The 12,025-nt window shown below is 48.0% G+C and overlaps 1 pseudogene; it reads left to right on the top strand.

The window, feature by feature from the left end:
- Positions 1 to 207: 207 nt before the first annotated feature.
- LOC120681677 lies at positions 208 to 4,356 on the top strand (annotated as a pseudogene).
- The last annotated feature ends 7,669 nt before the right edge of the window (positions 4,357 to 12,025 follow it).

Here is a 12,025-nt window from a genome sequence, read left to right as displayed (position 1 = left end):
GCGTATCATAGCTGACGACCAAGCCGCGTCTCCGCTGGTGATCATCCCGTGCTCCAAGGCTTGATCAAGTGGTCCGGGATGCCAGCGTCTCTCGCCACATGGGAAGATTTGGAAGCCCTACGTCAGCGCTTCCCACTGGCTCCGACTTGGGGACAAGTCGGCTCTCAAGAGGAGGGGGGTGTCAGCAGCCCCGGCCCATAGGAGACCGGCCCAAGAACCAGGCGGCCCAATAGCAAGGTTACCGGCCCAGAATGGGTACACTAGGCTAGTATATGTACTGAGAGATGAGGAGTGAATAGACAGAAAAATGATGTAACAACTAAACCCTATTCCTCTATCAATCCGACCTCCGCCGCCACGACATTCTTGCTGCCTTCCCGAACTCCAGTTCTTCCTCCTACTCCCCGCTACCCTTCTCGATCCCTAACACAAAGCTGCACCGAGCAGCGGCCATGGTGAAGAAGCCCAACGGCGTTGCCAAGGCCACTGCGGCCTCTGCCGGCGCGGCGGCCGGGCCATCCAAGGCGAATCCGTCCACCCCTGGGTTGATTAAGACCTCGAAGTTTAAGAAGCGTAAGGTCAAGGCCAACCGTGAGAAGGCAGCGGCCGCCGCTGCAACCGTTGACCAAGTCGCATCGGTGGGCGCAGTCACTGCTGGTGGCGATGCATCTGCATCGGCGGTCTTACCGCAGCCATCCCATGTTGCTGAGGCATCACCTGTGGCACAAATGCCAGAGTCAGCCACTACTGCTGAGGCATCACCTGTGACACAGACGCCTAAGCTAGCCACTACGGAAGCATCAGCTTCGGTGGCAAAGCCAAAGCCAAAACCCGCTGATGCTGATGCTGATGCTGCGGCTGCACCTGCCGCAAGCAAGGGCAAGGGTGTGGGTGCTGATAATAGAAGTGGTGATGGAAGGATGAAGAGCAGAAAAGTGAGGACTAGGAATGGCAAGGGGAAGGAGGTTGAGGAGGATGGAGGAAGTAACGGAAAAGGGAAGAAAGCTGCTGTGGGCAAGAAGGAAGAAAGGGGTGACAAGAAGGGTGCAGGGTTTATATTCATGTGCAATGCAAAGACTAAGCAGGAGTGCTACAAGAACCGTTTGTTCGGGCTACCCAGTGGGAAGATTGGAATGGTCAAGAAGATCAGGCCAGGGGCAAAGCTGTTCCTGTATGATTTTGATTTGAAGCTTCTGTATGGTGTGTACAAGGCAGCATCAAATGGAGGGATGAACCTTGTCCAAGAAGCATTTAATGGGAAGTTCCCTGCACAGGTAATTCGGCTTTTCCATTTCGTAGATTTGTTTGCAGCGAATGTAGTCAAGTGATCTGCTTCATTTTGATCAGTCTATGATAGTTCAGAAGGATGCATGGGAATAGGGTTGGCCTGTGGTTTCAGTATGCTAAGAATAGTGGACATGAGTAGATATGTTCCGTTTGGTCATACTAGCTATGGCATTTATGGATTTTAGATGTTGGTAAATTTAGTTCCCAATCTGTGCTGTTAAGCTTTAGAAAATAGTAGTAATGATAGGTGTGCGCCTTTATTAGAAAAGCAAGTGCTTTTTTAGATGTAATAGATGAATTTTTGTATCCGTTACAAATAGTTTGTCACTATGCACTAGAGAGAATTCGTTGTGTGCTTTTTGCTGTTGACAGGGGTTAACTATGGTTCAGGCTGGCCATTATCAAATAAAAGTTTATCCTACAAACCTGATAGCAATATATGGCTGTAGAGAAAAATTCCCTGCGTTTTTAGTTTCAACTTAGTATCCCTAGTACATCACTTTATGCTGTCTGATTGTTGTATTGAGAACTGAGCTAAGTCTATTGTTTCTTCGCTGTTTCCAACTGGTGAATTTCTGTATCTTTTACGCTGGACTGTTCTGCATTGGATCGATACTCTTTAGTTAGTAGTTTTTAGAGATGTTTTAGGCTGTGTGTTTTTTTTGCCTCATCAAAGGTCATGGAAGTCTCTCCCTCTCCCTCCCCCTCTCTTTACGATACATTGGGCAATTTTGGCAGCTTTTGGATTACTAAACCCAAGATGAGCAAGCCCACTTCATTCTTCATTGAGTTTGTATTAACTACTTGGCATTGACAACTTCATCGTGAACTTAACTGCTTTTGATTATGTGATGTTCGTCATAGCTCAGCTCATCCCTCGTAGTATTGGGAGGCGTAAGAGATACTCATTAGTTTTAATAATTGTACCGGAGCCCACATGATTGGAGAATCACAAACGTGAAGCGGTTGGATTTGGAGAAGATAAGAGGATTTCGGTGGTGCTCGCACCAGACATGGAAAACTTGTTGTCTAGCTTGTCTTGGCAAGCCAAAGCAATGAGGCAAAGGCTGCAGATGCAACTGTGTTTGGTCAATGGTTATTAGGGGAAATTCAGTAACGCATAAAACATGCAACTGCTAGATTGTAAGGAATTGAGGTGTTAGTGAGTTTTTGAAAATACGCCCAACTTGCTAGTGTTTTTTTTTCCCTGCAATTTTCTGATTTGTATTGGTATATTTAGTTGACTTCATGAACATGACCCTATAAACCTTTTTGGATTTTGGATGATTTGTAGCGGAATCTCCAATTTTTCCCTTTCAGAATTTCCGTGGTCAAACATTAATTCTCAAGAACGATGTTGCCTCTGCTTTCTCAGTTCAATCCAAACTCTGCTTCCCCATAAGTTGACGAATAATCTTAGCACTTGGCCTGACCTAGTATTATAAACCTTACAAGAACACATGCTATAGTAGGTGTTGAATATTTGTTATTCTTGTATTATAAACTATGGTATATGTGTAATGCAGGTTAAGTTTAAGATTGAAAAAGATTGTCTGCCTCTCTCTGAGAGTAGTATCAAGCATGCTATTAAGGAAAATTACAGTGCAAGGAGCAAGTTTGACCCAGAGCTCACTTCAAAACAAGTGTCTTGGAATCGTGCTACAAATTTTATTACTGTTCCGGAATTTTCATACATAAATGCTAATATATTTTTAATACTATGGATATGTGATACTATGCAGGTCCATAGGCTACTTGCGCTGTTTAAGCCTGTCAATGTACCTCAGTCTGCTCCAAATAATCACCGTGGAGAAAGGCGCCACTATGAAGAACGAAGGCAGCCATATCATTATGAAGAAAGTGCCTTCATTGCCTATCGAAGAAGTGCGTCAACCACGGTTTGATGAGGAAAGGCGCCCTGCGGTTGTACATGTTCCTCTTGAAGATCCATATAGGGAACCACGCTTTGCTCCACTTCCTGTTGAGTCTCAGCTTGGCCATTCTTTGGCTGGTGGTCCGGGTGATAACCACAGATATTATCAACCAGCTGAGCCTCGACACATTCCTCTTGCTCTAGAGCCTCGACATGTTCCGCTATCCTTAGAGCATCACCATGCGCCTTCTGTGCCAGAGCTTCGACATGTCCCAGCTGCTTATTATCACACTTTGGCTCCACCCAGTGATTCATACTATCGGTCTGTAGAGAATCTGGCACCTGAGCGGTAAGTTATGAACATTTTTGTTCTCTTATAGTTACAAGTTTACAAGCACCATATTGTTCTCAGTTTTTGTCAATTTATCATCCATATCATGTGATTCGTGTACAGTGATTGTGTTGGCTGTAAATGCTAATTCAAAGAATTTGGTTACATGGTGTTATGGTTTTCACAACACCTTGCATCTGTCTATTATAATTCTAGAACCATATGATATGCTCTGACTAATTGAAATTCTTAAATTTCAGATATGCTGACAGGACTGTGGCTGACATAACCGCCAGGGATCCAATCATTCCTAGGGATCACACAAGACTGCCAGGTGAGATATCTGCCGGGCAGACCGCTTGGAGGATCTCTACCGGACTGGGGGAATTGCTGCCCGTGGTGCATATGTGGAGGAGCTGTATCCTCCAGGGGAGACTGCTTCTCGTGCTGACCGGGTGGGGATCACCACTCGCGCTGATATTTTGGAGGACCTCTACCATTCTGACAGACTTGTTACCCGTGCTGGGGACCCTCTGCCTCGTTCAACCTATCATACAGCTGCTTACGAGACTCACCCTGCTTATGCTGAAGCAAGCACAAGGCCTGTCTCTGCAAGGGTCAATGGACCCGGTGTCCCGGTTTCATCACTCTATTCCTTCTCTGGTGCGCCAGTGTACCGGTGATGAGTGATCAGAACTCATCGCTTTTGTTGAAATTCTCACCTTCAATGTGTGAATTTGATTTGATGCCTGTCTTGCTATAACTGCAACTGTTGTTTACATTAGGTTCAGTTTTATATTTCCTTATTAAACATCCATTGCTGGATGAACATGGTTCGGTATCCAGTTTATGTTGCATATCCTCCCGCCATGTTTGATGCTCATTTTATCCTGCAGATGCAATGATGCCCATATTAGTATTATGGGCTGTGTACCCCCCCCCCCCCCCCCCCCCCATCCCCCTGCAGATTTACTAGATTCTGGCAGGGCCATTTTATGCATGTTCATTATCCGAGCTGGTTTCGAAACTTATATGCATCGAATGTTCTGTATTCGGAATGTGAAAAATCTCCTTTGGTCCTAGAATATACAGAGAAGATTCTACTCAAGGAGGCCATCTCTGACGATTTGCATTTGTGGTCACGAGTTCTGACGATTTGCAGTTGTGGTCACGAGTTCATCATACCTGTCAATTTTACTGGGCAGGCGGGCAGGCAGCAATGGTAGGCTGGTAGTCTACTGGGGGTTAGAAATTTTGTTTTTGGAAAACCTGCTGCCAGTTCAGAATGCATAGTAATATGTTCAGAACGGTTTCCTTTAGCAGCTTTGACCGTCCTCATGCCGGTCTCCCTCAGGCATGGCCTGCCTCGTAAGCGGCAGCACCTGTGGTACTCGGAGCGTTCTGTTAGAAGCACGGCCTGCTTGAAGCTGACCTGGTTCATGGTCCACAGTTCTACACTCCAGACTTACTACGCCTAGTATAAACGGTTTTGCCTTGTGGTGTTGGCCTTCAATTCCAGAGGGGTTTCCTTTGATCCCTTTTTTGTTTTTACAGATAAAAGCCCTGTTTAGTTGGAGCGCAAAATTTTTTTACGTTGGAATCTTACTAATTTGAAGTACTAAATGAAATCTATTTATAAAATTTTTTGCACAGATGGGTTGTAAATCGCGAGACGAATCTAATGATGCTAATTAATCCATGATTAAGCAATAATTAGCGGATGATATTGTAGCATCACTGTTGCAAATCATGAATTAAGTAGGCTCATTAGATTCGTCTCGCGATTTACAGTCCATCTATACAAAAAGTTTTGTAAATATACTTTATTTAGTACTCCATGCATGTGTCGAAACATTCGATGTGACGGTTTTTTTGCGTTTACGGGGTTTATGGAGTGGGAACTAAAGAAAAAGGTGTCTCCGATTCTGAGGAAATGCCCAAGACAGTAGGCTAAACCGGTTAAGGATGCAGTTGACTTTGGGGTGACACAGGGCTGCCAGACGGAGCCTGTGTAACCACCCGATGCAATTTTCTTTCTGGCAAACTGCAGATGGCTGACGAATTTCACGGCACATGTTCAGTTTCCACGGCAAAATGCCAATAAGGCGCCTGATTGTAAATCTGACTGCATGTAGCCGCTTCAGATGGAAATAGTCAGGTCGCAGACTCTCTTTTCTTCACTTGATTCGCCACTGCTGACCAAAGGGGAGGACAAGCACGTACTTACAAAGATGTCAGGACTCGAGGCGACGACGAGCAAGCATTCCGGTTTTTGCATGTTGGCAAGTCTCCTTCCACTACAATCTACTACTACTACACCGCTTCCACTAGCCCATACACACACAGTCCCTGAACCTAATTGCCCATCGTTTCTTTAATCCCCTATGTTCCGTTTCGTCCTCCGCAGCTGACAAAAAAGTTTAACAGAACACCGAGTGGGACTATTTCTCAGCCTCCCCGCACAGTGATGGCCGCTACAATTATTGCCGGGAGTGTACAAAAGTTGACCTGATATATAAAGTACTGAATCCGTAATCTGGTAAAGTCAACTGAAGCAATAACTCTATTTATTAGATTCAGGATGGAGTCAATAGCGACCCTGAAACAAGAAAGTGTTGTTGCCCAAGGAGAAAAGGACAAAATCTTCTGTGCTTAGTAGATTTGCGTTTTTTTTTTAAGAATATAAACTTGGTGTGCGTATCATGGTGAGGGAACCTAATGTGCAAAGTTTAACCCATCTGATAAATACAACTGTGTTTTCACCAACATACATAAAAGAATGCATTTTCAAATGCAGCCGTGGAGTTAGTGAATTTTTACTGGTTCGATAAAAGAATGTGGAAAGAGCACCCAAAAGCCGTGAATATTTTGAACAACTGGCTAAGCCTTCATAAATTATGAAAATACCCATGCAGAATATGGTCGCCCTTCCTCTGGTAGCCATGTTATTTATACTTTGTTAAGAAAAGAGTTTGTCGAAAAAAACATATGAGAATTTTTATAAAAAAATGGAGTTTCTAACAAAAACATATTTAGTATGATGAGAATTTTATGGAATCCACGCCGTGAAGTCCCTGCTTCCAACCAGACCATTTGTTTTTTTTGCCAAATGGGGGAAGACAATTACATTTCATGCATAAACAACTTTGCATCTAAGTCAATCTAAAAAAAACCTTTGCATCTAAGTCATTTAATGCCAATGTTTTGCTCTCTCACATTTGCATTCCTAACCCCCGAGTACACGAACAGATTACACATTTTCATCAAGAAGTTGTGACGCATGTGCATCCCCCCGATTGTCCAGAGAAAATCCGTCCCCACGCCCTGCAATCCTGTGTGCCACCACCATTCCCATTTTTTTATGGCCGCTAGGTTAGACCTTGTAGCCATTTAGAGCTTGTTAGGTTGGCTGGGCTGGCTGGGCTGATCAGTCCAGCCGATTTAGCAGCATTCAAACTTGAGATAGATAAATTCTTTTTGCAATGCTGAGTGTGCTTTTGCTAGTTACCTGATTGTGCTGACGACCAATGCTTGGGCGGTTGGGCCAGCCAATCCCGCCAGTTGAACAAGCTGTTAGTTACTCCCTCCGTTCCAAAATAAATACACTTCCTCCAATTCTGTTTAGTCGAGCCTCTCGATCATAGAGTTTGGGCACGAATACCAATGCTAGTATGAAATTACATATATATCCTTATAAAAGTGTAATCATCCACCTTGAAAGGAGAGAAAGTAGAAAAAACAACTAGAACTAGATTGTCCTCTTCATAGAAGTTGTCGTGGTGTGCAAACCCACAGCCGGGTGGTGTAGTGCACCCGCCTAAACCCAGAGGGTGAGTGCTCGGGGGTAGCTAGGATTAGTCCAATCTAGATGCAAGAACACGATGAACACAACAGGTTTAGAGTGGTTCGGGCCGCCGTAGCGTAATACCCTACGTCCACTGTGTGTTGTATTGCTTGTGCTCTCAAGAGGTTGAGAACGGGATTGTTCGGAGTCAATCTGAGCTTGTGTTGTGTCTGCCTTCGCCTTGGCCTGGCTTTACATACTCCTTCCGTTTATATCTCAAGGGAGGAGTGTACATAGCCGTTGGGTCCCCGACAGATGGGCCCAGCGATGTAATATAAAATAACATATTGTACAGACATTATGGCGTTGCAGGCGACGGAGACCTCATTCCTGGATTTCCTTGCTTTACCCGTGGGAATCTTCCATCCGGCATAGCCATGCCCTGTCTTGTCGAAACGGCGCCAGGGCGTAGCTTGCGGCGTAGCTTGCCGTAGCCTGCCACGTAGCTGAACGGGCCGTGTAGCTTGCGGCGTAGGCGGTATGATGAAAGGGTGTCGTACCGTCGTATCCATTTAATGCGGCAGACGGGCTCTGCGCAGATGCGGCGCATGCGGCTGCACTGTGCACCTCGATAATATGAGGTCTACAGTGAGGCATGACAAAAGCTGCCCCACATGCCGCGGCGGCAGAGCACGCCTCAACCACCCGCATTGAATGCGGTGGGTGGGCGAGTCTTCCAGCAGAAGACTCGCGCCCGCGCCTGCGCCTGCGGGACACGTGGCGGCTCCGGACCCCTCCCGAGCAGCTAGCTGAGCCGAGAGTTCACGGGAGTCCGGATAGGCACGTGGAGGTCCCAGACCGACCTGCAGGGGTCCGGGTCCGCGGCCACAGGTGCTGAGCACTTCCACCTCTGGGACACGTGATGACACCGGACCCGTCCCCGAGCGGGAAGCGGGTCCGGGACCGTTGGTCCGGTGAGATGGAGTCGGACCCCAGGGGTCCGGCTGTTCAGCTCCTTAGGGCGTAGTTACAGATAACTACGCGAGTCTTGGCACAGTAGGAGTAGGTACCCCAGTTGCAGAGTACCGACAGAGGCCCCCGGGCCCGCCTCGGGAGAGGCAACGAACCTGCAGGTAGGGCCACTACTGTGAGCAACTTGGTTGCTTCTGGCGCCCAGCGGTGCGCACCGCAATCTTGTCCTGCGCAAGGGTCTTGTCCTGTGTCGTCCATCCTTTGGGTCACCTGCTGCATCATCACGTTTGGACCTGCACATGACTCAAGGTAGATGCTTAGTAGCGTGCCCACGGGTCCCAAATCCTGTTGGCTGTGATCCTTTGAGATAGACAGTTAGGCTCAGTGAATGGAGCTCAAGGGGCCGGCCTTTAGGTTAAGAGAAAGTCCGGACCTTCAGGTTTCTAGTCCTAGGTACTACGGCACTCATTCACAGGAGGTAGTGCGTGCAGGCTTAGGGTACGGAACCAGGCTAAGCGGCTACACGACTCTGGACCTCCCCGGAGAATGAGTGCGCTTCCCTGAACCTGCAGGTTCCCAGGGGTCCGAACCCCTCTCTTCCATGAGGGGTCTCGAGCTAAATCACTAACTAGCCAACTCAATTCGGATCACAATCACCACACAAGAGTAAGAAGCCACGTGGGGGTTAACGCAAATAGAATGCGTAGATTGAAATTGGAATGTAACATTCTTAGAGGCGAACTGAGAATAAACTTTTCCTTTATAACTAGATGTACATGAGATGTGCGATGTAAGCCAGAACACGGGTTTATGAGGCCAGAGCTGTCCGGACCTCCGGGACCCCAGTCTTAGGTACTATGGTACTCGCCCTCGGGAGGTAGAGCATGCAGGCTTAGGGTACGGAACCAGGCTAAGTGGCTACACGGCTCCGGACCTCCCCAGAGGGTGAGTACACATCCCTGAACCTGGTTTGCAGAGGACTGGACCCCTCCACGGGGGAGGCTCACCGGTCTGGACCACACGGAAGTACTACCTAGTTACAAAGGAAAATATTTTATTCCCTGCTGGGCCTCTAAGGGTAGGACTTACAAAGATGTAGAGTCAGGGGTGCGACCAGAGTCGGCTTTCCGCTGGAGCGGGCTTGGTACGACCGGAGTCAGCTTTCCGCCGGAGCGGGCTTGGTGTGACCGGAGTGGGCTTTCCGACGGAGCGGGCTTCCTCACATGAGTGAGGTATGCTGCGAGCTAGGATTTGATGAATCTGCAATCCCCCCGGACCTGCTTGATGATCAGCTGAGAATCTCCCTTCACCAGGAGGTGCCGGACCCCCAGAGACAGGGCTTCTGTCAGGCCAAAGATCAAAGCTTCGTACTCTGCCATACTGTTGGTGGCCTTGAACTCAAGGTGCACCATGTACTTCAGCTGATCTCCGTTTGGGTCGATGAGTACCACACCAGCTCCAGCCCACTGCTTGCGGACGGACCCGTCGAAGACGAGTGTCCAGTGGGGCTCGGTGAAGACTGGTGTCCTGACTTCCGACTCCGGGGATCCGGTGTTGAGGTCCGGACCCCAAGAATTGCTTGGGGAAGGAGTCCATTCTGCTATGAAATCAGCCAGGATTTGGCTTTTGACTGCATGGCGGGGCTGGAAGTCCAGCTGGAACTCAGCCAACTCTTCTGCCCACTTGACGATGTTGCCCGTCGCGTTGGAGTTGTGCAGGATCGCTCTCAGCGGATAAGATGTCACTATGACAACTCTGTGTGCCTGAAAATAGTGGCGTAGTTTCCTGGACGCAATAAGTATGGCATAGATAAGCTTATGCGTCTCAAGATACCTGGCCTTTGCCTCGTGGAGGACTTCGCTGATAGTAGACTGGCTTCTGGATGGTCCGGACCCTGGCCACCGGGTCTGGCTCGCCCTTGTCCACAACGTCAGGTCCTTGGGCCCCCAGCGGTTCTGGGTTCCCACTGGGTCGAGGCTCCTCCGGACCCCCTTGTCCGGGGTCCGGACCTTTAGACAGAGGAGTGGCTGCTGGACCCCCATGTCCGTGGTCTGGCTCACCATCCTTGGCCGGGGGGACCCTTGTGTCCCCCTGGCGAGCTTGCTCCGTCCTCTCGGCCACCAGCACCATGCTGACCGCCTCTGCAGATACAGCAAGATACAAAAACAGCGTCTCACCTGGCTCTGGAGCCACCAATACTGGTAGTGAGGTGAGGTGCTGCTTCAGTTCCTGGAAGGCTTGTTCAGCCTCTTCAGTCCAAGAGAATGGACCGGACCTCCTCAATAGCTTAAAGAAGGGGAGGGCCCTCTCAGCCAACCTCGAAATGAAGCGGCTAAGAGCGGCCAGAGATCCAGTAAGCTTCTGGACGTCCTTGATGCGGCCAGGAGGCCTCATCGCCTCGATCGCCTTGATCTTCGCTGGGTTTGCCTCGATGCCTCGATGTGAGACCAGGAAACCCAGCAACTTCCCTGCCGAGACGCCGAAAACGCACTTCTCAGGATTCAGCTTCGTGCGCGTGGCGCGCAGTCGGTCGAAGACGAGGGATAGGTCCTCAACTAGTGTTGACCCTACCTTAGTCTTGACTACGATGTCATCGACATATACCTCAGCTATATCTCTAATTAAATTGCAGAAAGTTCTGTTCATAGCTCGCACAAATGTGGGTAAGACATTCCGCAGACCATATGGCATGACAATATAGCAATAAAGTCCATCCACTGTTACAAAAGCAGTATGTTTCCTATCCTCTCTAGACATCTGTATCTGGTGGAAACTAGAGTAAGCATCTAGGAAAGACAAAAGGTCACACCCGGAGTTGGAGTCCACAATTGTGGCAGTCCCGCCTAAATTAATCCGGCTTAAGTACGCTAACCATCACTGAAATGGTAACTAGGATTAACACGCACTTAAAACGGAGTAATCCGGCAGTGCTGTCGGGTAAAATCCCGATTAAACCACTTGAAACAGGATCGACAAAGCAATCCAGAGAATGCAACATTCCACAAATTTTACAGTACAGAGTATGAAAACTGATTGTTATTATTACAAACCGAGTTTGAATTTATAAAAGTACAACAGAGTTCAAGTTTGACGAAAAACGAACGATAGTCTAGCGTCGAAACCAGACATCATGATGAAGCCCGTACATGACGTCAACTGTAACCTCCGATGTACCACCTGAAAAACAAAGCCACAAGCCAGGCTGAGTATACTAATACTCAGCAAGTCTTACCCGACTAAGGGTATACTTAGCCCTTAATCTAGACATGCAAGTCTTTTGGCTTGAGGGGTTTGTTTTGCCGAAAAGCAGTAAAGAGTAGATCCTTAATTTCATATTTTAGCTTCCAAATTCTAGTTCAATTAACCATTCTAGGTGAGAATCTATCCAATAGCATACATGGTGGGAAACAATTATCTTTCATCATCCAACCAACCATATTCATCATCATCATCTTTCACTTCTTGCTCTATGTGGCAAAAGGGTTAAGCAGTCCCAAACCGTGAGAAGCGGACGATTCGAATCGAATTTGTTAACCTGACCAGGCAGATCTAACACACACGCATGGGGATCGACGTCTTGCTTCGCCCACGAGACTTTTCCCTTCAATTCCCGCTGCACGGAACAGGCCCACCGCCCTCGACTACAAGAATCCACGCCATGGTACGACGCCGGGTCGTGAGCCTTCTTGCACCCGCATGTGGCCGCATGAGAACAACGTTCAAAGACGGTGGGGAGTATGTTCCGGCCTCGGTGCAATCCAGTACTCAAGCTTACCGA

The sequence above is a fragment of the Panicum virgatum genome, chromosome 7N (assembly GCF_016808335.1).
Source record: "Panicum virgatum strain AP13 chromosome 7N, P.virgatum_v5, whole genome shotgun sequence".
Classification (NCBI taxonomy): domain Eukaryota; kingdom Viridiplantae; phylum Streptophyta; class Magnoliopsida; order Poales; family Poaceae; genus Panicum; species Panicum virgatum.
This window is presented reverse-complemented; position numbering and strand designations above follow the sequence as displayed.